Genomic DNA, 12,794 nt, shown 5'->3' on the forward strand with positions numbered 1-12,794 from the left:
GAGCCAGTGGATGTAGTGTACCTGGACTTTCAGAAAGCTTTTGGTAAGGTCCCACATAAGAGATTAATGGGCAAAATCAGAGCACATGGTAATGTGGGGAGGGTATCCTTAACCACCCGGGGTACTGATTGTGGATGATCAGTCATGATCATATTGAATAGTGGTGCTGGCTCGAAGGGCCAAATGGCCGACTCCTGCACCTATTGTCTATGTTACTTTCTCCCAACTAACAATGATCTATTCTACCTTTTCTTTGAACTCCATTCTCTTTGTCCTGTTTTCGCTCCATACACTTCCTTACCTCTACCTCCTATCAGACTGAATGTGTTCCCCTCCTGTAGGGTTTAGGAGCCATTGCTATGAACGGAGAGACGGGGACGTGAGCTGCCATTGAGGACGGCCAGGGTTCCCGTGTGCGGGCTGAGCTTCGATGGAGGATCACGTGACGGGGTTCAACAAGGAGAAGCGTTATGAGTGCGATGTGTGTGGCAGGGCCTGGAAGCACGCATGCAAGCTGGAGGTCCACCGGCGGGTGCACACGGGAGAACGCCCCTTCGAATGCTCGGAGTGCGGCAAGAACTTCCCCAGATATGACAGGCTGCTGCAGCACAACCGCACACACTCCAGCGAGAGGCCCTTCACCTGCTCTGACTGCGGCGAGAGCTTCAAGGTAGCGTATAGCCTGAAGGTCCACCAGCGGTTGCACACGGGCGAGAAGCCCTATGGCTGCTCCACCTGTGGCGAGACCTTTGCCCAGTGGTCGACGTTGTCGTCACACCGGCGGGTGCACCGCAGTGAGCGGCCCTTCACCTGCTCCGACTGTGGCAAAGCCTTCAAGTTCTCCAGGCAACTGAAGATGCACAGGCGCCTGCACACCGGGGAGCGGCCCTACACCTGCAGCAACTGCGGCAAGGGCTTCACCCGCTCCAGCAGCCTGCAGTCGCACCAGCGCACCCACACCAGCGAGCGGCCCTACACCTGCGCCCAGTGCGGCAAGGGGTACACCTACTCCGCCGGTCTGCTGGAGCACCAGCGCACCCACACCGGCGAGCGCCCCTACACCTGTGCCCAGTGTGGCAAGAGCTACACCCTCTCCACCAGCCTTGTGGAGCACCAGTACACCCACACCGGCAAGTACCCCTATACCTGCGCCCAGTGCGGCAAGGGCTTCACCCGCACCTCCAAGCTGTTGTCCCACCGCCATGTGCACTCCAGCGATCTTCCCGTCCCCAGCCCGGTGTGTGAGGAGCACTTTGCCACGGCCTCCCACGCCCAGTCTCCCCAGCGCGTGCACACCAGTGGCCCGCCCTACGACTGCCCGTACTGCGGTGAGGCGTTTGACAGCTCGCGGGGGTTGCAGCAGCACCAGCGGACCCACGCCGGCGAGCAGCTGCTCCCACTGTGACAAGCATAGAAACATAGAAAATAGGTGCATGAGGAGGCTATTCGGCCCTTCGAGCCAGCACTGCCATTCATTGTGATCATGGCTGATCGTCCCCTATCAATAACCCGTGCCTGCCTTCTCCCCATATCCCTTGACTACACTAGCCCCAGAGCTCTATCTAACTCTCCCTTAAATCCATCCAGTGATTTGGCCTCCACTGCCCTCAGTGGCAGGGAATTCCATAAATTCACCACTCCCTGGGTGAAAAAGTTTTTCTCACCTCAGTCAAATGACCTCCCCTTTATTCTAAGACTGTGGCCCCTGGTTCTGGACTCGACCAACATTGGGAACATTTTTCCTGCATCTAGCTTGTCTAGTCATTTTATAATTTTATATGTTTCGATAAGATCCCCCTCATCCTTCTAAACTCCAGTGAATACAAGCCTAGGCTTTTCAATCTTTCCTCATATGACTGTCCTGCCATCCCAGGGATCAATATCGTGAATCTACGCTGCACTGCCTCAATCACAAGGATGTCCTTCCTCAAATTAGGAGACCAAAACTACACAATACTCCAGATGTGGTCTCACCAGAGCCCTATGCAACTGCAGAAGAACCTCTTTACTCCTATACTGAAATCCTCTTGTTATGAAGGCCAACATTCCATTAGCTTTCTTCACTGCCTGCTGTACCTGTAAGCCAACTTTCAGTGACCGGTGTACAAGGATGCCCAGGTCTCGCTGCACCTCCCCCTTACCTAACCTAACCCCATTGAGATAATAATCTGCCCCCTTGTTTTTGCCACCAAAGTGGATAACCTCACATTTATCTATATTATACTGCATCTGCCCACTCACTCAACCTGTCCAGGTCACCCTGCAACCTCCTAACATCCTCTTCACAGTTCACACTGCCACCCAGCTTTGTGTCATCCGCAAACTTGCTAGTGTTGCTCCTAATTCCCTCTTTCAAATCATTAATATATATGGTTAACAGTTGCAGCCCCAACACCGAGCCTTGCGGCACTCCACTCGCCACTGCCTGCCATTCTGAAAGGACCCGTTCACTCCTACTCTTTGCTTCCTGTCTGCCAACCAATTTTCTATCCATGTCAACACCCTACCCCCAATACCATGTGCCTTAATTTTAGTCACCAGTCTCCCGTGCGGGACCATATCAAAGGCTTTCTGAAAGTCTAAATACACTACATCCACTGGCACCCCTTCATCCATTTTACTTGTGACATCCTCAAAAAATTCCAGAAGATTAGTCAAGCATGATTTCCCTTTCATAAATCCATATTGATTTGGACTAATGCTTTTACTGCTATCCAAATGCCCCGTTATTACCTCGTTAATAATTTCCCACCACCGAAGTCAGGCTAACTAGTCTGTAATTCCCAGTTTTCTCTCTCGCTCCTTTTTTGAAAAGTGAGATAACATTAGCTATCCTCCAATCCACAGGATCGGATCCTGAATCTATTGATCATTGGAAAATGATCACCAATATGTCCACTATTTCAAGAGCCACCTCCCTGAGGACCCTGGGATGTAGACCATCAGGCCCAGAGGATTTATCATCCTTCAGTCCCATTAGCCTACCCAATACTATTTCTCATCTAATGAAAATGTCTTTCAGTTCCTCTACCCCCTTAGATCCTCTGTCCTCCAGTACATCTGGGGGATTGTTTGTGTCATCCTTACTGAAGACAGATCTGAAGCACCTATTCAATTCTTCTGCCATTTCCTTGTTGCCCATAATAATTTCACCCGTGTCTGCCTTCAAGGGACCCACATTTGACTTTGCTACTCTTTTTCCCTTAACATATCTAAAGAAGCCTTTACTGTCCTTCTTTATATTCCTTTCCAGCTTCCCTTCATACTTCATCTTTTCAGCCCGTATTGCCCGTTTTGTTTCCTTCTGTTGTCCTATGAAAGTTTCCCAATCCTGGCTGGCTTCCGGCTACTCTTGCTGTGTTATACATCTTTTCTTTTAGTTTTAATCTATTCCTAACTTCACTTGTCAGCCACGGTTGCCTCCTACTCCCCTTAGAATCTTTCTTCCTTTTTGGAATGAAATGATTCTGCGTCTTCCGGATTATGCCCAGAAATTCTTGCCATTGCTGTTCCACCGTCATTCCTGCTAGGATCCCTTTCCAGTCTACCTTGGCCAGCTCCCCTCTCAGGCCTTCAAAGTCCCCTTTGTTCAACTGCATCACTGACACTTCCGATTTAACCTTTGTTTCAAGTTCACACGAGAGCTGCAGGAGCACCAGCGGATACACACCAGGGATAATTCTTTGTGCGCGCTGAATGTGGCAAGGGTTTCACCCGCATGTCCAGCCTGTGGCAGCACCAGCGTACCCACAGTGTGAGCATCCCTTCCCCTGACTGTTCTGTGGTAAGGGCTTCACCCGCCTTGAGCACCGGCGTGTCCACACTAGCCAGCGCCCCTTCACCTACCTGCTCTGTGGCAAGGCCTTTGCCCGCTCCTCCAGCCTGCTGGCACACCGCAACATGGAGAGGTAGACACAAAAATGCTGGAAGGAATGGGTCACCCATTCTTTCTCTCTAGAGATGCTGCCTTTCCCGCTGAGTTACTCCAGCAATGTGTGTCCACCTATCATTTGTCAGTCTTTGTCTAGCCCCCATCTCTCTTTTCCAGCTTCCTCCCCCCACCCTCTCCAATCTGAGGAAGGGTCCTGACTCAAAACATGTCTGTCCATTCCCTCTAAAGCGGTGGAGGAACTCAGTGGGTCAGGCCGCAGAGGGAATGGACAGATGACATTTTGAGTCGGGACCCTTCTTCAGACTGATTGGAGAGGGTGGGGGAGGAAGCTGGAAAAGAGAGATGGGGGCTGGACAAACTCTGGCAAGTGATAGGAAAAAAAAATGTAGATAGGCCCCCAAATAATCAAGTGTCAACCGGGTAGTGCCACCAGCACTGGTTGCCTCGCCAGCAGTCTGTCTGTCCCTTCTACTGTTTTTATTATTTTAAGTATGTTTTAAAAGTATGTTTTAGTGTTTCTTGGTTTGTTTTATGTGGGAGGGGGGGGGAATTGGGGGAAACTTTTCAGTCACTTACCTCGACGGGGATGAGCTTTTTCCCCGTGTCGTATCTCCGTCCCCCTTGCGGTCTAACAACATGGAGTGGTGCGGCCTTTCCAAGCCAGGGGCGCAGAGACATTAACATCACGGAGCCTGTGATCCTTTGCAGAGGATCGCCTGACCACGGGTGAACAAACGAGGAAGATGATTGAAATTTATTACCTTCCATCACAGTGAGGAATGTGGATTCCGCTGTGGTGGATGTTTACGTTACATTTTATTTTACGTGTCTGTGTGTCTTGTTGCTTTTTACTTAGTATGGCTGTATGGTCACTCCAATATCACTGTTCCTTAATTGGTGCATGGGACAATAAATTCAAACTTGAACTTGATCAGCTTTCCTCTATATATTAAAAAAAAAGAATAATGCTAACTGATCGTGCACGAGTGACGGCTTGATTTCACTGGCAGGGCAGGAGAATTCCCTGAGGGATTCGGGGGGGTTGGTAGAGGTTTCTACTGTGTTTTCCCCTCAGTTGTGATCTGGTGTGGAAGTTGGCAGCACTCGGCCCGTTGGAGCTAGGATGCGCAGGAGGAAGAATGAGCTCGGATTGAGGCTTGGAAGGCTGAGCTCGCCTCCCCTGCCCCGACCCACATCTGGTCCACCACAGGAGCGGAGCAGCATGCAAACTCCACACGGACAGCGTCGGTGGTCGCCCTGCCCAAAGACAGGCCATTTGGCCCCTTGTCTGTGCTACCCCATTTTTCTCGAACACAGCCTTGCAATGTTCTGCAACTGGATCTTGCATTTATTGCGATTGTCATCACCGTATGTACACTGTTTCCTCTGGCAGCTGCGTGTGAACGAACGATTTCATCGCCTCCCGGTCGACGTGCAGAACAACAAACTAATGAAGCATCTGGAAAACAGTTCTCATTGGTTGCGGCAGTCTGAAGCATCAAACTACTACCCTGTTGAGCCCTGTCAGTCCCACAGCACAGAAACACACAGCCATGCCTGTCGAAGCTAGTCCCACATGCCGAGATTGTCAGGTTCCTGATTAGTTTGGATGTCGGGGTTTATGGAGAGAAGGATGGAGAATGGGGTTGACAGGGAATGATAGATCAGTTGTGTTGATTGGAACAGACTCGATGGGCCGAATGACCTTATTATAATTGTAATCATAATCATCAGCGTTCCAGGCTCAGCACCAGGCCCACAACCTCCATGATGCAAACAGCGGGAGAGAGAAAACTGAATTATAGACCAGTTAGCCTGACATTGGTGGTGTGGAAGATGCTGGAGTCAATCATAAAAGATTAAATAGCGGCACATTTGGATAGCAGGAACAGGATCGGTCCGAGTCAGCATGGATTTACGAAGCTTGACTATCATGCTTGACTAATCTTCTGGAATCTTTTGAGGATGTAACTAGGAAAATGGACAAGGAAGTGCCAGTGGATGTAGTATACATGGACTTTCAGAAAGCACTAGATGAAGTGGGACCCATTGGGTACCATATTCACATGATTTTGTACAACTTGCTCCTGCGCAGCAAGGATTAGAGACCCAGCCTACTCAACCTCTCCCTGTAGCTCACACCCTCTAGTACTTTGTGTCTATCTTCTCCGCAGATGCTGCCAGACCCACCCCCCCCACACACATCCCTCCCCCTGTGAGGGGGTGAGTGAGAAAATGGGGTATGGGGGGGGGGGGGTGAGTGAGGGGAGGTAGTGAGTCGGAAGGGAGAGTGGGGGGGGAGGGTGAGGGAGGGAGGTAGTGAGTGAGGGGGGGAGGGGGGAGAGTGGGGGGAGGGAATCTTCTGGATTCTTTTGTGGATGTAACTAGGAAAATGGACAAGGGAGAGCCATTGGATGTAGGGTACATGGACTTTGAGAAAGCACTAGACTAAGTGGAACCCGTTGGGTACCATGGGAAGACCGGTCGCAATAATACTCCCAATGCAATATTCCACCTCTCCACCAATTCCAATATTGGTGGCCAGTGGTGGGGGGTGAAGGGATTTGTTTCCATAGGGCTAGTATGGATATTGTGGGCCGAAAGGATTCTTGGGCTGGCAGCTCAGTCACTCGGGCCTGGTGGGCTGGCAGCTCACACACTCAGGCCTGGTGGGCTGGCAGATCAGTCACTCAGAGCTGGTCGGCTGGCAGCTCAGAAACTGCCAGAAAATCTGCCCAAAGCAGCGTGAGTCACCGGCCGGATAGCTAGGTTGTCGAGGCTCTCCCTTCTCTGGGAAGACGCCTGTCCCTCTATCGGTGGGGACTATTTTATCATTCCCTTTTATTTCCCCTTGTATTCGTTCAATTCCCGTTACAATTAGGATCTGCCGACTTCACCAAATTCTGTGGACGAAATTGATTTCGTGGGAAATTAAGGGAAAACAAAAAACACCAGACTTTGCAGGTTTGCTTCAAGAGACTTTATTGCTTGCTATCATGTAGCAATGTTACAAAATTTTGAGACTTTAAAAAATCAAGTCTGCAATTTATCTCATCAGATAAAGCATAAAAATAAGTTTAATTTGACACATAATTCATTCATATCTTCAGTATTAAAAAAGTTATGACCATTTTCATACTCAGAAATTAGCATCTTGTTCCCTATTGCTTTTGCATTGACTTAACACAAAAGCTGTGATCGCGGACAGTCAAAAGCCCATAACTTTCTTAAAAATTAAGAGAACTGAATGATATTTTCAGTTATATTAGATTGAAGCATTCTGAAACAAATATAAAACATCTTACTTGGATGACCTGAAATTAACGCATATAATTAAAGCAAGAGAAGATCAGTTGCCAGCTGGCATATTGGCATATCACAATCAGTAGCATCATCATACTCCTCAGATTGTAACTAATAACCAACTCTGTACAGCTTGGTTTTCCTCAACTTTTCAATTTTGGCATTGTAAACTACAAGTTTTTGCTCTTCAAACCACGCATGACATGCCTTTCTGCCCACTAAGAATGTCCTGTAGATTCAATTTCTTAAGAAAAGGATATATTTTTTAAATAGCCTGAGTATCCAAATAGCAAAATATTCAATTCACACAGGAATTCACAATATAACATGATTTTTAAATCTCACTGTCATGAATTTATATGCCAGATGGAAGGAATTTAATTTTAATTCCCATAAATTAATCCAGAAACATCCTCTCAAAATATAATCAAAATTATTGTTTTTTACACAATACATGTGGCTCAAACTATTGTGAATATTTAGAGTTTAAAAATAATGATCACGGAGAGAGAATAACACCAAATATAGATAATTTGGACGGCTTATGACATGATTGTCCAAAAACAAATGGACATTTTAATCATCTCGCTTCTGGAACGCAATCGATTGGAACGTTGCATTTGCGGTGAATTTGAACTCCATATCGGCAGGATTCGTATGGGGCCCAAATAACATTTCGCAACGTACAATTAGTTTAAAGCCATCCCAAGAAGCAAGATTATATGTAAAATACACGACTTACCGTTTGTTTTGTCCCGTTCTTGCGATCCATCACGTTGTAGGCGTTGAGGGCATTCGAAGTCGCTTTTTATTTTAATCCAAATATTAAATTATCCAGCGATTTTTTTAAATATAGCGCAAACGGAAGTCGGATCGATTTTTCATCAGCAGCTAGCAGCCCGAGGAAGTCTGCCTCCAATAGGCAGTACAAAACACCGCTGAAGGTAAGTATTGTAACATCGCTAAAGATAGGGCTCTTAAAGATAGCGGAGTCAGGGGATATTGGAAGGCAGGATCGGGGTACTGATTGGGGATGATCAGCCATGATCACATTGAATGGCGGTGCTGGCTCGACGGGCCGAATGGCTTAATCCTGCACCTATTGTCTATAGGGGGGGTTGCACGTAAGGTCATCGGGTTAAAGGGTATGACACACGGAGCAGCTCAATCCATGTGGAGGACATGGCAGCTTCCGGCACACTGTTAACACACGGGATGCGTACCTTCTTACCTGTTAAAAAACGGCAAAATGGTCATTTTTATGTGCTATAAATATTTGTGGGTGCTGTCATTGAAAGCGGGAAGGTTTGCTCTGAACCCGAGCACCAAGGTGTAAGCGGCCGAAGGAGCACATCCCTCGGGACAGCCCCCACTCTCCCCCCCCCCGGGGTCAGCGCTGTCCGGCCACGGCTGCCCTCCGCCCCGTCTCCCCCTGTGGGCCGCCCTGTCATGGGCTGTGGGTCGGCGGCGCACACACACGGGGCCGGGTGTAGCGGGTCCGGGGCCGGGGGAGGACAAGGGTCCTGGGCCGGTGGGGCGAGGGCCGCGGCTCCAGCCAACGTCAGCTGCAGCAGAGCTGGGGACGGTCCGCTCCCTCCGCCCACCCAGCGGCACTCCAACCTCTTCCTCCCTCACCCCTGGGGATAGACGGCCCGGGGTCCGCGGGTGTACAACCAGTCCGGATGCTGGGCCAGAAGAAGGGCCGGCTGTGCTGACAGCCACAGTAAATGCTGACCTGCAGTTCACCACGTGTACTCCAATTGCCGTTGCGTGGCAACAGTACGGGTCACGAATGGTGACCTCGTCTCCGTGCAACCTCCATATCAAAGCTCCTCTAGTATCTTTGCTCCCTATTATGGAGAGATAGAAACATAGAAAATAGGTGCAGGAGGAGGCCATTGATCATAGCAAAAGGATTTGAGTATAGGAGCAGGGAGGTTCTACTGCAGTTGTACAGGGTCTTGATGAGACCACACTTGGAGTATTGTGTCCAGTTTTGGTCTCCTAATCTGAGGAAATACATTCTTGCCATAGAGGGAGTACAGAGAAGGTTCACCAGACTGATTCCTGGGATGTCAGGACTTTCATATGAAGAAAGACTGGATAGACTCGGCTTGTACTCGTTGGAATTTAGAAGATTGAGGGGGGGGATCTTGTAGAAATTTACAAAATTCTTAAGGGGTTGGACAGGCTAGATGCAGGAAGATTGTTCCCGATGTTGGGGAAGTCCAGAACAAGGGGTCACAGTTTAAGGATAAGGGGGAAATCTTTTAGGGCCGAGATGAGGAAAACATTTTTCACACAGAGAGTGGTGAATCTCTGGAATTCTCTCCCGCAGAAGGTAGTTGAGGCCAGTTCATTGACTATATTTAAGAGGGGGTTAGGTGTGGCCCTTGTGGCTAAAGGGATCAGGGGGTATGGAGAGAAGGCAGGTACGGGATACCGAGTTGGATGATCAGCCATGATCATATTGAATGGCGGTGCAGGCTCGAAGGGCCGAATGGCCTCTACTCCTGCACCTATTTTCTATGTTTCAAGCCAGCACTGCCATTCATTGAGATCATGGCAGGAGAATGGGTATTGAGGGGGGAGGGATAGATCAGCCATGATTGAATGGCGGAGTAGACTTGATGGGCCGAGTGGCCTAATTCTGCAGGTGGTGATCGAGTTGCCCGGCCGTGACGCGCCGTCCCTCTGCCGCAGCTAAACCAATAGGAGCCTCGCTTTCTCCCGCCATTCCCATCCTCCAATCAGCGGGCGGGCGGGGCCGGGCCCCACGTGGGCGGCTGAATGCTCCTCCAATCACAGCCCCGGCTGGCGGCCGGTCACGTGTCGTCGTCGTCTCCCCCCCCCCCTGCCCTCCGCCGGGGAGCGCGCGCTGTGGCAGTTGGGGTTCAAACGCCCGGGGCCAACGGCTGCGTCTCGCGCGGCTGCCGCTCGTTCACGCCCCCCCCCCTCACCACACCACACACAGTGTCACTGGCGGCAATGGGGCCCTCACAGCCCGGGCCGTCGGCGCCCAACTACCCCACACACACACCGTGTCACTGGCGCTGACCCTCGCCGCTTTCCCTTCAGTTCGCTCTCAACAATTCGAGATGATCCCCCACTGCGGTTGGTGAAGAAACCCTGAGGTAAAGTTGACGACGTTGAACGTGAGAACCCTCCTGGACGACCCTCGACAGTAAAGTTCATAAGTTGATGTTGTCACAGGAGCAGATTTAGGCCACTCGGCCCGTCGAGTCAACTCCACCATTCCGTCATTGGCTGATCTATACATATAAAACTTTATTCATCCCGGTAGGGAAATTGGTCTGCCATCAGTCAGTCACAACACGCAACAAGGTACGCAAAAACCTGAAATTAAAAGTGAAAAAAAAAGAAAAGTACAAGGGAATGTTGGCTGGCTGCAGTGTGCACAGCGCCCAAACCAGAATGAACAAACAAACACAGACTTATACCCTGGGCAGAGGATTCTAAAACTGGTGTCCCCACCGACCCCCCACGAACGGTCCTCCATTGATCTTCAGGGCGGTTTCCCCCATTGTCTCCCCCCGCCCCCTGTCACGCTCCACCGCCGCCGAGGCTCCCATTGCCGCTGTGGCTCCTTCAGCCCAGACAGGCCTCGCCGCCCGGCTTCTCCGCAATTCCCTGGGAGGCCTGTGTGGCGAGTCAGGCCAAACGTGGCACATTCCAGTCGTCGCCACGATTCGGTGGGTGTATCGGGGCCCTCACGACTCCCCAGGAGACTCCCGCCACAGACACGACTCCCCAGGACACTCCCGCCGCAGACACGACTCCCCAGGACACTCCCGCCGCAGACACGACCCCCCCAGGACACTCCCGCTGCAGCCACGACTCCCCAGGACATTCCCGCCACAGCCACGACCCCCCAGGACATTCCCTCCGCAGACACGACCCTCCCCACAGGACATTCCCCGCCACAGACACGACTCCCCAGGACACTCCCGCCACAGACACGACTCCCCAGGACATTCCCGCCACAGACACGACTCCCCAGGACATTCCCGCTGCAGCCACGACTCCCCAGGACACTCCCGCCGAGCTCCCGTCAACCCCTGTCTGGCAAACAATTGCACAGATTTACCACCCTCTGACTAAATACATTTCTCCTCATCTCCTTTCTAAAGGAACATCCTTTAATTTTGAGCCTACGACCACTGGTCCAAGACTCCGCCACTAGTGGAAACATCCACTCAAGATCATACAGTCACTGTAACAGTGCCCTCCATAATGTTTGGAACCCATCATTTATTTATTCGCCTCTGTACTCCACAATTTGAGATGAGTAGTAGAAAAAAAATCACATATAGTTAAAGTGCACATTGTCAGATTTTATTGAAGGGTATTTTTAAACATTTCACCATGTAGAAATTACAGCTGTGTTTATACATACCCCCCACCCCCCACTTCAGGGCATCATCATGTTTGGGACACACGGCTTCACAGGTGTTTGTAATTGCTCAGGTGTGTTTAAATGCCTCCTTAATGCAGGTATAAGAGAGCTCTCAACACCTCGTCTTTCCTCCAGTCTTTCCATCACCTTTGGAAAACGTTATAGCTGTTTATCAACACGAGGAACAAAGTTGTGCCAATGAAAGTCAATTGTGAGAAACAAGAATAATACTGTTAGATACATCAGCCAAACCTTAGGCTTACCAAAATCAACTGTTTGGAACATCATTAAGAAGAAAGAGCACTGGTGAGCTTACTAATCGCAAAAGGACTGTCAGGCCAAGGAAGACCTCCACTGCTGATGACAGAAGAATTCGCTCTATAATAAAGAAAAATCCCCAAACACCTGTCCGACAGGTTGTTAAGGGCTTGGACACGTTAGAGGCAGGAAACATTTTCCTGATGTTGGCGTAGTCCAGAACCAGGGGCCACAGTTAAAGAATAAGGAGTAAGCCATTTAGAACGGAGACGAGGAAACACTTTTTCTCACAGAGGGTGGTGGAGGCAGGTTCTCTGGATGCTTTCAAGAGAGAGCTAGATAGGTCTCTTAAAAATAGGGGGATATGGGGAGAAGGCAGGAACGGGGTACTGATTGGGGATGATCAGCCATGATCACATTGAATGGCGGTGCTGGCTCGAAGGGCCAAATGGCCTACTCCTGCACCTATTGTCTATTGACAGATCAGAAACACTCTTCAGGAGTCGGGTGAGGATTTGTCAATGCCCACTGCCCGCAGAAGACTTCATATACAGAAATACAGAGGCTACACTGCAAGATGCAAACCATTTGGCCCTTCAAATTTACTCTGCCATTCTATCATGGCTGATCTATCTTTCCCTCCTAACCTCATTCTCCTGCCTTCTCCCCTAAGCCTCTGACACCCATAATAATCAAGCCATTCAGCCCTTCGAGCCAGCACGGTTTGTCTGCTCCACTGCAAAATCAACCAGTTATGTCCACTTTGAAGAAGTGGACATGTCCTGTGCCTCCTCCATTGCCAGAGTAAGGCCACACACAAACTGGAGAAACAACACTTTGTATTCCGCTTAGATAGCTTCCAACCTATCGGTATAAACATTGAATTCTCCAATTTTAGGCAACTTCTAGCAAGCCCCCTCCCCT

At 49.9% G+C, this 12,794-nt stretch overlaps 1 pseudogene; it reads left to right on the plus strand.

The window, feature by feature from the left end:
- Positions 1-3,072, plus strand: part of LOC129716219 (zinc finger protein 271-like) — a 29,573-nt pseudogene extending 26,501 nt beyond the window's left edge.
- The last annotated feature ends 9,722 nt before the right edge of the window (positions 3,073-12,794 follow it).

The sequence above is a fragment of the Leucoraja erinacea genome, unplaced genomic scaffold (assembly GCF_028641065.1).
Source record: "Leucoraja erinacea ecotype New England unplaced genomic scaffold, Leri_hhj_1 Leri_189S, whole genome shotgun sequence".
NCBI lineage: Eukaryota > Metazoa > Chordata > Chondrichthyes > Rajiformes > Rajidae > Leucoraja > Leucoraja erinaceus.